Below are 19,081 nucleotides of genomic sequence, written 5' to 3' on the forward strand. Positions count from 1 at the left end.
TGAACCGATCTTTTCTCCTTTATACTTTGAAGATGGTTTTCCGCCGATGACAATTGGGCTCGAGCAGCCTCTTTCTTTGCAGCAAAGTGGTCCATACCTTCTTTCCACTTCAAGGACTCTGCTTTTATCACATCAACCTCCCCACGGAGTTTACCGATCATCTCAATTTTCTGCTGCAGCTATGAAACCGAAACATTAGCCATCGTTTCGGTATCAAGCTCATAGGCTTTTAAAAGTATCATTACCTGCTCAGACGGATCAGTCTGATCTTGGTAAGCCTTGGCCAGCTCAGCTCGGAGGTCTTTGATTTCCTCTCCTTTTTTCCCTAAGAAGAGTTTAAGGGAGTTCCTCTCCTCCGTGACCCGTTGAAGATCGGTCTCAAACCGATGCAGCTCAGCTCGAGACCGAGAACATGCTTCTCGATGAACCGCCACGGCCTGTGAAGAAGGAAGAAAAGAAGTTAGGAAAGAATAGCAAAACATGAAAATAATATCAACAAAGGGAGTTAAGAGCTTACCCGATTCAGAGCTAGCTGCACTTCACAGAGAAGGCCCGAAACATCACTAGGGCCAGCAGCATCCTCGACCCCGGTAAACAGATCACGAAAAGGGTCCTCCCCTTTATGAGACCAACTCATCTCGAGGGCCACCAAAGCTTGGGCTTCGCGAATAGCCCCTTCGAAAAAGCAGGAAGAGTGGGTGAATCTCCGATTACTATTTCCCCAGGCAACTCGCTTGGGGCATTCTCCTTAGTTCGAAGAGCTTCAGCACCGGCCCCTTCCGATGTACCCACCATTTGTTGACTTCGGTAGGAAGCATCCTCGATTTCTAATGACTCGAGGACTTTGCCTGAACCTTCCTCCGATATCTCCTCGGTTCGAGGCGGAGCCTTATGAATCACCGTTGATTCAGCCGCCTTTGGGGCATCAGTGCTTTTCTTCATTCGGGCCGCCAGCGCAAACCCGTTGTTTTCTTCTTCTTCTTCTTCTTCTTCTTCTTCTTCTTCTTCATCCCTTAGACGCAGAACTGATTCTATGGTCAAGGGATTGGTATTCTTCTTCGGCTTACGAGCTGTCCTCTTCTTCAGTTTTGGATCTTCGGGAACAGAGACCCTTTTCCTCTTATTATCCTTCACCGGCTTTAGAACGGACGCCGAAGCCTCTTCTTCAACGGACGAGGGCCTCAAAATCGCATCTTTGCCCACACCTACATACGGAAAAATTTATTGAAGTATATGGAAAGTATCTCGTTCGAACTACCAAAAAATACAAGAAAGGGGCTTACCATGACTTTTGGCCTCCCATCGGCCCTTCGACAAATCACGCTATGAGCGCTCGGCATATGTGGAGGTCGAAGCCAGAGCTCGTACCCAGTTCTTGAGATCGGGAACTGCGTCGGGCATCCAGGGAACCGCTACATCACAAAAAGGGGAATATCGGTGAGAAAAGAAATGAAAGGGCAAAATAGAAGGAAGTAACATCAGAATTACACTTACGCTTCATATTCCACTCCTCGGGAAAATGCATCTTTTCAGTCGGAATCAGGTCCGAAGTCCTTACTCGAACGAACCTGCCCATCCAGTCTCGATCTCTGTCCTCGTCTATGCTCGAGAATAGAGCCTTGGTAGCCCATCGCTAAAGTTTTATTAACCCTCCTCGAAAAAGGCGAGGACAGTACAATTGGATGAGATGGTCGAGGGTGAACGACATCCCCTCGATTTTGTTCACAAAGTATTGGATCAAAATAACGATCCGCCAAAAAAGAAGGATGGACCTGGCCTAGGGTTATTTGGTATTGACGGCAGAAGTCAATAATAACAGAGTCGAGGGGACCTAACGTGAAAGGGTAAGTATACACACTTAAAAACTCTTTCACGTAAGTAGTGATATCTTCGTCAGAAGAAGGGATTATTATTTCTTTGTTCTCCCAATTGCAATCTTTCTTTAGCTGTTTGAGGTGCCTCTCGGTTATCGAACATATGTACCTCGATACTGGCTCACATCGGTTTGGAACCGATGAGCCTTTATCGACCTTAAAATTAGAGGTAAGAACACACGCCCCAGGAACGCACTCCTCAGGACGTGGCTCTACCGGTGTTTCGTCGGTGGCAGACTGTGAAGATGAAGCTTTCTCTTTCTAAGAAATGGTTTGTGATGTTTTTGCCATTTTCGAATTTAAAGGTCGAGAATAGAAGAAAGTGGCGAAGATTTTGGTAGTTTTGAAGAAGGACTTTCGCAGAGAGGAATCACAGATTTGCGAAAAAACTCAGAGGGTACGAAAAAGAACTTGGAAAATTTGGAAGATTGAAGATGTAAAAGTGATAAATGGTAAAGGAAGGGCTATTTATAGATTAAAGCAATGGCGGTTCAATATCAGCGATGGCCGACCACCATCTGACATGCATTAAATGCCTTGAAAAACTAAACCAATGGGACAACTATCACGTGCGTCATGATCGAGCCCAATGTGAACGTCAGCTTATAATCTGATCGAACCGTTGTGAAATCATGTCGTTTCTTGCTATATCCCTCTCAAAAAATGAGGGAACTATCTGTGTACGGTAAAAATCGATTAGTCCTTTGTACGAACTGGTTTAAATGGCAATACATCGGATCAGAGAAGCGTCTTCATAGTTTCAGGTTGAGGTCCGAAGTCAGGTCACCAAGTTTCGAGCCCGAAGGACCGATCAATGTCGAGCTCGATGTTATTATCAATCTCGAATCCAAGTCGAACTATGACGCAAAGTAAAGTTATCGAGCTTATGATTCAAAGACCAACCAACACTGACCCCGAATCAATACAGGGATCCGAGTCAGAATCGAGCTCGAGTCAAGATCAAGAGCTCGAGTCAAGACCAAAAACTCAAGTCGAGATATCGAGCTCACAGACAAGAGCCATTGCAATCCCACTAGAGGAGAGAATCCTGGCAGGAATTATGGAAAAGCTGATTTATCATGGGTCTCCCACTATGTATACTTTATATCTGAAAGTAGAATCCTCCACTATAAAGAGGATGGCTATATTTTGTAAAGGACAACTTTTTTGGTTCACATTGTAACTCAAGCATTATATACTCCTATATTGAAGAATTATTCTTTTAAGCTTCATAAATTGATTTATCTTGCTTAGTCCCAAAAGTCATCTTTTTTCCAACCTTGTTTATTTTGCATTCTTTGCAATCTGTATTTGATATTTCTATTTATCCTTACGATTTTTATTAAATTATACCACGTAATCTTAGAACTACGTAATAATTAAACAATAACATGAAACCTTTTCTGCCTTTTTGGGATAAATGGTTATTATTAGCTGTGAGTCTGTGACGCGTTTTGGGTTGGCTCTCTCGTTCTTCTTTGTTAACCTAATATACGAGTTGTAGAGTTGTAGGTTTCAGTAAAGATCATATGTAATGCTGTTCCTAAAACAGTTTGGCTGGCAATGGAAATTTGACTTGTGATCTCCCTTGTGCAACTCAACTCCCCCCTCTTAATTCTTAAAGCAGCAGTATACATTGTTCCACATGGTAGTTTCCACATTTGCCCAGATGTCACCCTGTACGAAACTAGCTTTAATACCCAGTGTCAGTGGGGCCAATGACTGAAATCTGAACATATATTTGTCCGACATATATATGGTAAGTTGGTATTTCGTCTAAGCATTTACTGGTCTTATCAACAAAGTTATAAAATTATTTTGTCACATCAAAGCACTTAGTTATGTGTTGATTCATGATATAATACAATTCACTGAAAAATCAAACCATCGATATGATAAATGACATGTTCGTTACCACATCTGCATAAAACCAGTGGTGACGTCAGTCCCAATGTTAGTTTATTTTACTGTCTGAGTATTTTTATATTTCCAGCTACCGGGGAGGTCTCGATCGGCTGATTGAGTTCTGGAACATGTACCCCGAAACACAACAAGCTCTTCAATTAATAATTAAGAAAATTAACTAAGAACTAATCAAACCATAGTTGAATCTTACTGATGTAAGTTTGTGGAGAAAATTTGATTAGTTAAGTAAAGAATAAAGGAGACAATTTTGCACCTCCAGTGGACAACCAGTTTCTTTCAACAACTACAAAAATGATAGAGTGGCGGAGGATATCAATTTCTCAGACTTCTTGGTACTGTTGCTAAACGAAGGTTCAAGATTTTTTTTAATTAACCTCTCGAATTATTTTTTAACGTACCACATTTATTTAATGGGCTTAAATTTTGTGCACTATAGTACAATACTTTTTACACTATTAGATACTTCAAAGGTAACCACAATAACTTTTACACCTTTTCTGTATTATTATAATTTATGACCAAAAGAAAATATTGAAGGCAAGGTACACACACCCTAGGTGTAGTACTAACTAAAATTATATTCTTTCCCAACGTTATTAATTTTTTATGCCTTAATTACATAAATATTATCCAACTACATATTACAACATATATAGCCAAAATGAAGTAGCTGGATTTCAAAAACGCTGCTTCCCAATACAAGCCAGTTGTTCACTACTAGAATCCGGGAAAATCGGCCCGAGACGTCAACAAAAACGACCAAAAAAACCGTCCAAAGCGGACGGAAACTACCAAAAATATATTTTATATTTTTTAAAAATTACATACCGACCAAAATCGATCGGTATATTGGTCAAACATTACACCGCACTGGTCAAACATGCTTAGTTAAAGCACTTTTTTTATTACCGATCAATATTGGTCGGTAATGTGCACCCACATTTTTAAATTTTAATAATTATATTATTATTTAAAATATTTTATAAAATTAAAAGTTGAATTTACCGACCAAAACCGGTCGGTTATTATAGGAGAAGATTTTACCGACCAACTTTGGCCGGTAGCTGTAATTTCTGAAAAATAACCGACCAACTTCGGTCGGTTCATAGGTCAAACATGGTCAAACTTTTGAATCACATTAAAATTTACTATCTAAATAATATAAATATAATCCATTAACACTTTATTTTGTAATACAAATAATGAATGCACTAACATATACTATAACAAGCTATATATAGTTAAAGTAGTACAACGAAGTATACATATATATATATATATATATATATATATATATATATATATATATATATATATATATGAGAGAGAGAGAGAGAGAGAGAGAGAGAGGTATAGCCGCATCTAAGAACGCGAAGCGCTAGGGCCACAGGGTTAGGTTCTTTTGGGGATAAACTTGTGAATAAGCAATAATTTAATTAGTTGTAACGACCCGACCAGTAGTTTTGAGCTCTAGCGCATCGTTCAGCGGTTTGAGGCCTTGAGTAGTTTCACTTCACGTATTATGACTTGTGCGCGTGGTCGGAATTGAATTTTGGGAAGTTCGGAGTTGATTTGGAAAGAAAACTCTCATTTCGGAAGCTTTAAGTTGGAAGAATTGAATAAGGTTTGATTTTTGAGTAAACGACCTCAGAATTGGGATTGGAAGGTTCCAACAGGTTCGTATGATGATTTTGGACTTGGGCGTATGTCCGGATCGTATTTTGGATGACCCGAGAGCGTTTCAGCGCCTATTGTGGAAGATTGGCGTTTTGAAAGAATTTCATAAATTTGGGTTGAAGTGCATTTTAATGTTATTGATGTCCGTTTGGGATTCCAAGTCTGGGAATAGCTCCGTATGGTTATTCTGGTAGTGTGAGCGCGTCCGGATGTGAATTTGGAGGTCTGTAGGTCATTTCTGGGTCATTTGGCGAAAATTGGAAATTTGAAGGTTTTTGAGAAGTTTGACCGGGAGTGGACTTTTTGATATCAGAGTCGGATTCCGATTCCGGAAGTGGGAGTAGGCCCATAATGTCAATTATGACTTGTGTGCAAAATTTGAGGTCAATCGGACGTGATTTGATAGGTTTCGGCATCGATTGTAGAAGTTTGAAGTTTCAAAGTTCATTAAGTTTGAATTGGAGGGTGATTCGTGTTTTTAGCGCTGTTTATATGAGTTGAAGGCTAGACTAAGTTCATATTGTATTTTATTACTCTTTGGTAGGTTTGGTTGAGGTCCCGGGGGCCTCAGGGAGGTTACAGATGGTCAACGGATCAACTTGGAGCTTTGTTGTGTTACTGAAGGGCCTGAGTTCTGGTGTAATCGCACCTGCGGAAAAAGGGCCACAGGTGCGACGCCGCAAAAGCGGAAGGTCCAAGGCTATTGGCGACCGCAAGAGCGGAAAGGGTTGACAGCGCAGGTGCAAAAGTAGTGGCTGCAGAAGCGACAAGGCCGCAGGTGCGGAAGAAGTGCCGCAGAAGCGGATGCGCAGGAGCGACCAAGGAGTCCGCAGGTGCGGGAGTCGCTGGGCAGAATGCTTAAAAGAGTAGGGCTGAGCCATTTTTGCCATTTTCTCTTCATTCTTGGGCGATATTTGGAGCTTCTTGAGGGAAGTATTCACCTAGCAACTTAGAGGTAAGTTAATCCCACCTATTGCAAGTTAAATACTTGGATTATATATGGATTTAGACATGAAAATTTGTAAAAATTTGAGATTTTGAAGAAAAACCTAGAAATTGGTATTTTTGAATTTTGACCGCGAATTTGGGCATGGAATTGAGAATAAATAATATATTTGAGTTCGTAATGTTATGGGTAATGTTTATCTTCGAAAATGTTCGAAATCCAGGCACGTGAGCCCGAGGGTTGATTTATCGACTTTTCGAACAGAGTTGAGAATTTATTTAAATTTATTTGTTGGGAGTATTATAGTATATTTTTATGGGTTTGCACATTGTTTGAATAGTTTTGGAGCGACGGGCACCGGTTTGAGGTGTTAGAGCGGCGTTGGAGCTAGATTATGGAACGTCCTAGCGAGGTAAGTCTCCTGTCTAACTCTGTGAGGGGAAAACTACCCCTATGTGATATATTTAATATGTGTAACTTGATGCGGGGGCTACATACGTACGAGGTAACGAGAGTCCGTACGTAGATAGATTCATGTTATTGTCCGGGTAGACTTAGGTTCACACCATGTTATACTTGCATTATAGAGATCATCTTTGCTTGTTTAATTCTTTTATTTCGCATTATGACTTGAGACTAGACATGCGTAGAGTGATTGACTCGTTATTGTAGAGACTTCATGAGTTTAATGATTTGTCACGAAATAATTGTACTCCTTTTATGAAATTATATATATATATATATATATATATATATAGACCCGTTTAAGCTTTTTATTCTAATAGGATCGGGCCGTTCGCCTCAGCAGGATTTATGTACCACACTCTAATGGGATCGGCCCATTTGCCTCGGCAGGATTTATGTAACATACTCTAATGGGATCGGGCTGTTTGCCTCGGCAGGATTTATGTACCACACTCTAATGGGATCGGGTCGTTCGCCTCGACAGGATTTATGTACCATACTCTCATGGGAGCGGACCATTCGCCTCAGCAGGTTAATAGATGCATCTATGGTTCGTGTCGTTCGACCCTCGGTAGTGTACATATTATGATGGGATCGGGCCGTACGCCTCTGCATTTCTATAAAATATCCTCATGAAATCGTGCGAAACATTTGGCAAGAAGCCAGTGTATATGTGAGTTCTTCCTGATTTGAAGTATAATGACCCATTTTGGTGAGGTCCCCTATATATTTATATATATGCTCCGGTTGAGGAGGAAATTTTCTAATTGAGAGCTTGAGCCTATTGTAAAGAGGAGAATTGTACCACGTATTTATACTTTTTTATTTTATTTATTTACTCTGCCTCATATTTGTTCACCTCTTTACTGTACCTGATATTATTGGACCACTAGTGAGTGTCGATATCGACCCCTCGTCACTACTCCTTCGAGGTTAGGCTAGATATTTATTGGGTACACGTTGATTTACGTACTCATACTACACTTGCTGCACATTTTTTTGTGCAAGTACTTTTATGTCTGGTGGTCCTTTGGGCGCAGAGGTGCGGATGATGCGGGGACTTACCGTAAGCTGCATTTCATGTTATGATCCGCAGCCAGTAGAGTCTCCTTCAGAGTTGTTTATATTCTCCTATCCAATTTGTATTCCGGACAGATGCTGTATTTTATTTTACTTCATAGTAAATGCTCATGCACTTGTGACACCAGACTTTGGGGATGATTATGGGTTGTTCCGTATTGTTGTTGTGAAGATATTATTATTTACTCTATAAAATTTTATCTTTTACTACTTAATTGAAGGAAATTTACGTTTTCAAAAATACTAAAATGAGTAATTAAGTTAAACTTTTATTGTTGGCTTGCCTTCTAGTGGTTTTAGGCGCCAACACGACCTTTAATGGATTTTGGGTCGTGACAAAATGATATCAGAGCACTAGGTTCTCTTAGGTCTCACGAGTCATGGGCGAGTCTAGTAGAGTCTTGCGGATCGGTACATAGACGTCTGTACTTATCTTCAAGAGGCTACATGACTGTTAGGAGCACTTCCCTTTCTTGATTCCTCATCGTGCGATTTGATTCATTTGACGCTTATTCCTTTATATCCTTCCTACTCATTCTTAGACAATGTTCAACGCTCGTGTCAATTGGGCATCGAGGAGTTGTAGTGGTACTACAGACGTGGGCAGGATGTTTCTCCCTGCACATTCGAGCAAGTTATTATCGTCTTCTTGCGAAAGGATATTCTGTCATTTGGGCTCATTAGCTATGTTTTCAATGGTTTCAAGGCTGCGCGCAGATTGCAGTGAACGACTTGAAATGAGGTTTTTCTCAGTGCATGATTCAGAGGTTCAGCATTCTATTTCCAGCGGAGGAAAGGCAATCAGACTATGAATGTTCAGGTTTAGGATAATGGAGTAACGAGACTTGGTATTTTCGAGCGTGGTGGAATTCTTAATTGTGATGTGGTGTCATCATCCTTGTTGAACACGTTAAGGCTTGCCGGTGTTACGGTCTTCATCAAATTTCCTTCGGGGTAAGGTAGTGTGAAATAGTGCCGGAGGAGTGGGTGTCAGAGATAGCGGAGTGTAGCAATTTCAGAATAAAATGGGTATTTCTAATGTTGATGGGTAGAGAAGGATGATCTTCTAGGAGGCTTGGAGTTGGTGGCAATTTATTTTCTCAAGCGTTACGGAGATGGATTCAGATTTGAGGCAACAATTGGGCAACGAAGGACGAGGAAGGTCATGTGGGAGGTGTTTTGCGGTGGTTGAATTGCTAGAAGGTCAAGTATGAAAAGCGGAAGTCGAGGGGTTGCTTAAAGGAGAGGGTTTAACCAAAGTGGGAGAGTGGCAGAGTAACATATGGGTTTCGTGGTAGGATGGCCACATGCCTTGAGGAAAGTTTGGAGCCATTTGGAAATTCATAGTGGGTAGAGACTAGGTCCACTGATTTTATTTGGATGCAACATGACTTCGAGCTTGGAATGCATTGTTGAACTTTTAGCTGACGTCAATGGGGAAGAAGGAATCTCGGTGGGTCCCAGGGTTATGTAATTATAGCTTCAAGCTAAGTGGGAGAGCACCACCGTCTATGATTGGATTGTGTGGTTGTCTACTTATGCGGTTTTTGGTTATCGGTGTATTGGTGGGTTATTACGACTAAGGAAAGAAAACATCAGTGGTAATTGAGCAAAAGGGTTTGAGAAATGTGTGCTATATTTTGCCTTATCAGTTCATGTTTAGGTTTTGGGAAGACTCAGAGTCTATGCTTCGTGTGGAAGTGATGTAAAAGGAAAGGAATTCTGCCGGTTGCTTCTTTGAGAGGGTGTTCATGTGCTAGCAGGTCCTTGGAGTTTGATTGTATTTGGGAACAAGTCAGAGTGGGTGACTCTCAAAAATAGTCCTAGTAGGATCAAAATTAAAGTGCGGTGCCTAAGGATTTTGAGTCTGTGGTATGGTCAAGTATCGAGCTTTTGTAGTGGATTATGAAAGGGGATTGGAGTGTTCTATGTTATCATTGGTCTGCGGTGTAGCACTGGAGGAATGGGAGATAATAACTTCTGATTCATAAAGGAAATATCAGAATGGGTGTACCAGTTGAAGATGTGAATGTGCGCAAAAGAAGGGTGTGAGATGGTTTGTGGGTTTTGAGACAACGTGGTCTTGTGAAATCGGGTCCTTCTAGATGAGTGCAAATTGGGTTCGTTATGTATTAAATAGAGCTATTATTATTATTATTATTCCTAAGACAAGTCCGGAGTAAATTAGAAGAAGTCAGATCGGTTCGCATGGTTGAATTGGCATGACGGTGGAAATGATCAGTTCCTTCAGCGTGTTGAGTTATGCATGTGATTTGTGGCGGTGACCGTGAGGCTTGACGCCCGCCGTAATTGATTTTATTTGGAGGCATTCGAGTATCATGGCCTATTATGTGTAGATGGATCCCGGAAGAATTATGGTGGTTTAGAGCACTACTCGAGGTTTGTATTTTTTTTTTGCAGTTATGGAAATTTAGTCACGTGTTGCAATGGTTCTCCGAAAATGAGTTAAGTGAAAGGTTTCTATATGATGAAGTGTGTACTCTATTAGTGGTTCAGGAGTTTTGATGAAATTATTGTACTCTCGCGTATTGGCATGTTAGGTGCAGTAAGCGGCATTGGAATTGGAAGTTGAGGATTAAGGTTGCGGTTCGGTATAGACAAGGATGTTATGAGCTTGGATGAGTAGGAAAGGATTCAGATGCTTAGAGTAAGCTGGCATCGTCTGTAGCGTCACCTGAGATCGGTGTCCTGTGTGAGAGGCTTTGTGTACTGATTGGCGGATTTTTGATTTGCTCTATAGCATTAGTATGGCCGGTGGTATGGGTGTGCAAACTTGTTACTTGGTGCGGAAGGTCGGGGGAGGTATTCCGCGGGAAGATTGTATAAGTGTGACATGTAGTCACTTGATCGATTAAAGATTGAAATCAAGTATGGAGATTTTTGTACTATCGCTAATATGAGGGTTTAGGCCTGAAAAGGCGCTCTATTCAGTTGGTTGTGAATTGTGGAAGTTTGTTCCGGATTCGACGGTTGTTCTTGCGTGCAATGGAAAAAGGGTCATTGTGGATCCTTGAGAGGTTATTTGCCCAATAATGGGTGATCAGAATCGATTTGCGGTCCGTTGATGGGTCCAGATGTGGATGTGTACTCTATACCAGCCTGGGTGTGTTCATTTAGCATGGCATTCCTTATGGAAGAGTATTCGGGCGTGGGATGTTAATTTCGTCGCTAGCTATTTCATGTAATACTCTATTGTGCCATGTGGGTTGTGAGACGGGTCGATGTGTGATTTCTTTAGATTATTATGTGTGGATGGTGTTATATGAGCAGGATGTCTCTCGAGATGCAAATCATATATCGCACCTTAGTTGTGCTTGACTTTTATAGCGTTTGACACTACCCGTCTTCCCAGAATTTGTATTATGCACTTGGCGTGCTTAGGGTTGATATTTGGGCATTTCGTGAGTATAAGCGTTACGGCTCGATGTGTGTTTTCTTTAGATTATTATGTGTGGATCAGGTGGCATGCCGCCACAGGTATATGGTTGGATCGGGTGGTACACCTCCACAGATATGTTGTTTGGATCGGGTGGCACACCGCCACGGGTATCATGGTTGGATCGGGTTTCATTCCATAACGGTATCATGTGTGGATCGGGTTGCATGCCGCAACAGTGTGATATTGAGTACAGTTTCCCATATCTATTATTGTGTGTTTTGCTTCTCATTTCCTGAGGAAGGTTCATAACATCTTTTCGGTTGTTTAAATTAGTTACGTGGGTTGAGTAGATCTTTCCAGAGTTCGTTTTCTTATGTATCACATTCGAGTTTGTATCTTGTTGGCACATTGTTATATCATATGAAACTTTTGGCAGTGTCTGAGGTGACTTATTGCTTGAGCAGCTTGTACTGGGTGAGATGAGATTATTGGACCTGGGATCAGTGCGATCAGATTTATATGAGGCACATTAAAGAGTAAAAATTGATATTCAGTCCAGAATGAGGTAATGGTTCTTGTCGGGAGGAGCGACTCCATGAGTTGTGATTCGGCTGGTGGTTATGAGTTTCCACGCATCTCTTCTATCGTGGCAGTATTGCGAGAGCTGAAACGGGACCTATATACTTCACGAGGTGTGTTATGGGCATCAGATTTGTCGGAATTCGGCTATTGTTGTCAGGGGATGTCATTATGGTCATGTAAATAATGCAGTGCATGGTGTGAATTAGGTAAGAGAATAAAATCATGTATTGGTACATCGTGTAGTGATGGATACGGTGTACATATGTTGGAAACAGACCTGGTAGAGAATTTCAGCTGTTGGAATTTGTCTCTAAGGCTTATTTGACTAGATAAAAGGGAGGATTTTCAGGTTTTCTCAAGCTAATGTGCTCAACTAGGTTGTGGCAGCACAGGTAGGTGCACGAGGTGTTAAACTATGATTTCGGACAACTCCAGAGCAGTTCTTAGCACGTTCGAGGACGAACGTATGTTTAAGTGGGAGAAAATGTAAAGACCGGACCGGTCATTTTGAGCTCTAGCACATCGTTCGGCGGTTTGAGGCCTTGAGTAGTTTCACCTCAGGTATTATGACTTGTGCGCGTGGTTGGAATTGAATTTCGGGAAGTTCGGAGTTGATTTGGAAAGAAAACTCTCATTTCAGAAGTTTTAAGTCGGAAGAATTGACTAAGGTTTGATTTTTGAGTAAACGACCTTGTAATCAGGGTTGAAAGGTTCTAACAAGTTCGTATCATGATTTTGGACTTGGGTGTATGTCCGGATCGGGTTTTGGATGACCCGGGAGTGTTTCGACGCCTATTGTGGAAGATTGGCGTTTTGGAAAAATTACATAAATTTGGGTTGAAGTGCATTTCAATGTTATTGATGTTCGTTTTGAATTCTGAGTCTGGGAATAGCTCTGTAGGGTAATTCTGGTATTGGGAGCGAATCCGGATGTGGATTTGGAGGTCCGTAGGTCATTTTGGGGTCATTTGGCGAAAATTGGAAATTTGAAGATTTTTGAGAAGTTTGACCGGGAGTGTGATATCGGGGTCGAATTCCGATTTCAGAAGTGGGAGTAGGTTCGTAATGTCAATTATGACTTGTGTGCAAAATTTGAGGTCAATTGGACGTGATTTGATAGGTTTCGGCATCGATCGTAGAAGTTTGAAGTTTCAAAGTTCATTAAGTTTGAATTGGAGGGTTATTCATGTTTTTAGTGCTGTTTGATATGAGTTTAAGGCTCAACTAAGTTCATATTATGTTTTATGACTTGTTGGTAGGTTTAATTGAGGTCCCGAGGGCCTCGGGGTGGTTTCGGATGGTCAACGGATCAACTTGAAGCTTTGTTGTGTTGCTGAAGGGCCTGAGTTCTCGTGTAATCGCACCTGCGGAAAATAGGCTGCAGGTGCGACGTTGCAAAAGCGGTAAGGCAAGAGCAAAAGTGGAAGGGCCAAGGCTGCTGGCGTCCGCAGGAGCGAAAAAAGTTGTTGCAGAGGTGCGAAATTAGTGGCCGCAGAAGCGGCGAGGCGCAGGTCCAGAAGAAGTGCCGCAGAAGCGGATGCGCAGGAGCGGCCAAGGAGTCAGCAGGTGCGAGAGTCGCTGGGTAGAATGCTTAAAAGAGCAGGGCTAAGTCATTTTTGCCATTTTCTCTTCATTCTTGGGCGATTTTTGGAGCTTCTTGAGGGAAGTATTCACCTAGCAACTTGGAGGTATGTTAATCCTACCTATTGCAAGTTAAATACTTGGATTATATATGGTTTAGACATGAAAATTTATAGAAATTTGGGATTTTGAAGAAAAAACGTAGAAATTGGTATTTTTGGATTTTGACCACGAATTTGGGCATGGAATTGAGAATAAATCATATATTTGAGTTCGTAATGTTATGGGTAATGTTTATCTTCGAAAATGTTCGGAATCCGGGCACGTGGGCCCGAGGGTTGATTTAGCGACTTTTCGAACGGAGTTGGAAATTTGTTTAAATTTATTTGTTGGGAGTATTAGAGTATATTTTTATGGGTTTGCACATTGTTTGACTAGTTTTGGAGCGGCGGGCACCGGTTTGAGGTGTTAGAGCTGGATTATGGAACGTCGGAGTGAGGTAAGTCTCCTGTCTAACTTTGTGAGGGGGAAACTACCCCTAAGTGATATATTTAATATGTGTAACTTGATGTGTGGGCTAAGTACATACGAGGTGACGAGAGTCCGGACGTAGCTAGATTCATGTTATTGTCCGGGTAGACTTAGGTTCACACCATGCTATACTTGCACTATAGAGATTATCTTTGCTCGTTTAATTCTTTTATTTCGCATTATGACTTGAGACTAGACATGCGTAGAGTGATTGACTCGTTATTGTAGAGACTTCACGAGTTTCATGATTAGTCACGAAACAATTGTACTCCTCTTATGAAATTGTGTCCGTGATATATATATGTATGTTTCATTGAAAGGTTTTTTGTTAAAGAAATTATAACTCACGTTTATTCATGAGTGGGGTCAAGGACCCGTTAAAGATTCTTACTCTAATGGGATCGGGTCGTTCGCCTCAGCAGGATTTATGTACCATACTCTAATGGGATCGGGCTGTTCGCCTCGGCAGCATTTATGTACTATACTCTCATGGGAGCGGTCCATTCGTCTCGGCAGGTTAATATATACATCTATGGTTCGTGCCGTTCGACCCTCGCAGTGTATAGATTATGATGGGATCGGGCCATACGCCTCTGCATTTCTATAAAATATCCTCATAAAATCGTGCGTAACATTTGGCAAGAAGCCAGTGTATATGTGAGTTCTTCCTGATTTGAAGTATAACGACCCATTTTGGTGAGGTCCACTATATATTTATATATATGCTCCGGTTGAGGAGGAAATTTTCTAATCGAGAGCTTGAGCCTATTGTAAAGAGGAGAATTGTACCACATATTTATACTTTTTTATTTTATTTATTTACTCTGCCTCATATTTGTTTACCTCTTTACTGTACCTGATATTATTGGACCACTAGTGAGTGTCGATATCGACCCCTCGTCACTACTTCTCCGAGGTTAGGCTAGATACTTATTGGGTACACGTTGATTTACGTACTCATACTACACTTGCTGCACATTGTTTTGTGTAGGTACTTTTATGTCTGGTGGTCCTTTGGGCGCGAAGGCGCGAATGATGCGGGGACTTACCGTGATGTCATGACCCAATTCCAGTTTAGGCTGTGATGGCGCCCAACACCATTGCTAGGTAAGCCAACAGTGAACAATCCAGTCATTTTCCCATTTTAATAAGTTTTTCCCAAGTAAATAACTTTCCTTAATTTAATAGGTTTAGTAAGAAACATATTTAAATTAATAAAATGAAAGAAACTGAATGTATTTATGGCCATAGGAATAAAACCAAAATCACAAGTCTACTAGTGTGTGCCAAGATCTGGTGTCACAAGTGTGTGGGCTACTAGTAGAATATACAAAAGATCTCTACTCTACTATCTGAAATAGAATAGACAGAAAATAAATCAAAAGAGAGACTCCGGCTGCTGCTGAACGACTCGGAAGGGCAGCTCACAGTGTGGTCTCGGACCAGAAGTCAAGCGTGCGTGCCAGACTGATAACCAGATGCACCTGCCTCAGATCTTGCACATCAAGTGTAGAAGTGTAGCGTGAATACATAAACAACATGTACCCAGTAAGTATCTAGTCTAACCTCGAAGAAGTAGTTAAAAGGGGTTGACTTCGACACTTACTGTGGGCCAAAAATATAAAAGTATGAAGTTCTAATTAAACATGATAGATAAACTGATAATAGAACTCAGAGCAGGAAAAATAAGTAAACAATCCTTCCATTTCAAGTAAGAACCAAGTCATTTCTCTCGTCTAATCCTTTCACCTTTCAAGTCGATGGAACAATATTAAATATAAAGGGGTTCCAATATCTTTACGCATGAATTATGCCGAGGACGTACGGCCCGATCCAAATATACATATAAATATATTGTGCACTACCGAGGGTTGAACGGCCCGAACCATAAATACATCAATTAACCTGCCGAGGCGAACGTCCTGCTCCCATGAGAGTAGTGGAAATTTACCCCGCTCGCGGAATATACTTGCGAAGCGGTTGAGTATAGATTTTCTCCAGTTATCATAATATTTCTCAATTCTTTTCAAAATAAGAAATTCAGCTAGGAACCTTTAAAATATTGAAATCCTCAACCTCCGCTTCAATCCAAACAATTAGTAAGCATAAACAAGCAACAGTATCATAAAAAACATGGTATAAGCCTAAATCTACCCGGACATAAGCACGAATCATATCTACGCACGGACTCTCGTCACTTCGTACGTATGTAGCCCCTACAAAATAGTAGTACATAATGATTAAATTCACCTATGGGATTAATTCCCTCTTACAAGGTTAGAAAAAAGACTTACCTCGTTTCAAGGCTCACTTCCCGGTCCAAGAATGTACTCACACCCTCAATTCAGTGTCGAATCAACACAAAACTAATCAAATAGTATATAAACTAATCAATACATGCTAAAAAGTTCATATTCTAACTATTAAAGCGATTACCCAACCCCAATTGAAGAATTCCCAAATTTCACCCCCGGGCCCACGTGCCCGGATTCCAAAAAGTTTCAAAGAAAATTGTTACCCATAACATCACGAACTCAAATATATAATTTTTACTAAATTCCATAACAAATTCAGTGGTTAAATCTCATTTTTGTCAAAAACCTAGGTTTTCACCTAAACCTATGATTTTCACTAATTTATATGTTATAATTTACCCATGAACTATGTATTAAACTCACATTGTGTGAAAATTACTTATCTCAAAGTGCTAGGTGAAATCCCCTCTCTAAGAGCTCCAAGAATCGCCCAACAATGAAAGAAAATGAGCCAAAATAGCCTAAATCCCGTTTTTAAAAGATGATTCTGCCCATGGGTCCTTATACACGATAGCGGCCAAGCTCTCGCGATCGCGATGGCTAAACTGAAGAGACTAGGAAAAGGCTCTACACGAACACGAGAGGACCTATGCAAACGTGATGCACTGGGCCGCCTACTCCTCGCGAACGTGGGGCCCAACATGCGAACGCGTAAGGCAACTGGGTCGCCCAGGCCCAGGCCCAGGCTTCTACGCGAACGCAGCCTTCTCCTTGCGAACGTGAAGGCCAAAGGGCCCAAGCCTCCGCGAACGCATCTCTACGTATGCGAACACGAAGGGAAAAAACCTCCAGTCCCCAAATCCTTCACCGGGAACGCGAGGATCTGTCCGCGTTCGCGAAGAAGGAAACTAGAACAACAAATCTGGTGTTTTCAACTTAATCTGGGCAGTCCGAAACACACCCGAGCCCCTCAGGACCCCATCCAACTACACCAACAAGTCTATAAACATAATACGGACTTACTCGAACTCTCGAAGTGCGTAAAACAACAACCAAACCAAGAATCATACCCCAAAACCGAATTGAAGCAAAATATGAATTCCAAGTTTCCAAATTGCTCTGAACATGCTGAATCATACTTAGAGTACTCGGAATGACACCAAATTTTGCGTGCGAGTCTTAAATGACATTACGGAACTATTCCCGATTTTGGAATCCCATTTGGACCTCGATAACATAAAAACCTACTCCAAACCAAATTTAAAGAACTTTGAAACCTTCCAAGAACAAACTTTCAATATTAAGCATCGAAATGCTCCCGGGTCATCCAAAACCCGATCCGAACATACATCCAGGTCCGAAATCATCATACAAACCTATTGGAACCATCAAATCTAGATTATGAGGTCGTTTACTCAAAATGTTGACCGAAGTCAAACTTAGCCTTTTTAACCAACCTTAAGGAACCAAGTGTTCCGATTTCAACCCAAACTCTTCCAAACCCCGAACTAACCATCCCCGCAAGTCATAAAATAGTAAAAGCACATACGAGAAGTCTTATTTAGGGGAACAATATTCTAGAATGCAAAACGACTGTTCGGGTCGTTACATTCTCCACCTCTTAAACAAACGTTCATCTTCGAACGGGTTCAGAATCATACCTGGAGTGATGAATAAGTATGGGAATCTGCTCCGCAAGTCCTCCTCGGACTCCCATATCGCCTCCTCGACTGGTTGGCCCCTCTACTGGACTTTTACCGCAGAAATCTTCTTGGACCTCAACTGTCAAACTTGCCTATCCACAATGGCAACTGGCTCCTCCTCATAACCCAGGCTCTCATATAACTGAATCGTGCTGAAGTCTAACACATGTGACAAGTCGGTATGATACCTCCGGAGCATAGACACATGAAAAATTGGATGAACTCCTGATAGACTGGGAGGCAAAGCAAGCTCATAAGCAACCTCCCCAACTCGTCTCAACACCTCAAATGGGCCTATAAATCTTGGGGTCAACTTGCCCTTCTTCCCGAATCTCATAATCCCCTTCATCAACGAGACTTTCAAGAGAACCTTCTCACCCACCATAAATGATAAATCACGCGCCTTCTGATCCGCGTAACTCTTCTGTTTGGACTGTGCTGTGCGAAGTCGCTCCTGAATCAACTTTACCTTTTTCAAGGCGCTATTCACCAAATCAGTACCATATAACTTAGCCTCACCGGGCTCAAACCATCCGATGGGAGAATGACATCACCGACCATATAAAGCCTCAAATGGAGCCATCTCGATGCTGTACTGATAACTGTTGTTGTAAGCAAACTTGGCCAAAGGCAAGAACCAATCCCACTGGCCCCCAAAGTCAATCACACATGTCCTGAGCATGTCCTCCAAAATCTGAACTGTCCACTTCGACTGCCCGTCAGTCTGTGGATGAAATGCTGTGCTGAGATCTACACGGGTCCCTAACTCACTCTATACTGCTCTCCAGAAATTCGAAGTAAACTAAGGACCTCTGTCTGATATGATTGAAATAGGCACACCATGCAGCCAAACTATCTCCCAGATATAAATGTGGGCCAATCTCTCTGAAGTATACGTAGTCATCACAAGAATGAAATGTGCCGACTTGGTTAATCGGTCTACAATGACCCAAATTGCATCAAACTTTCGCAAGGTCCGCTGCAACTCAACTACGAAGTCCATAGTAATGCGCTCCCACTTCCACTCAGGTATAGTCATCTGTTGGAGTAGGCCTCCTGGC

Source organism: Nicotiana tabacum, chromosome 22 (assembly GCF_000715075.1).
Source record: "Nicotiana tabacum cultivar K326 chromosome 22, ASM71507v2, whole genome shotgun sequence".
NCBI lineage: Eukaryota > Viridiplantae > Streptophyta > Magnoliopsida > Solanales > Solanaceae > Nicotiana > Nicotiana tabacum.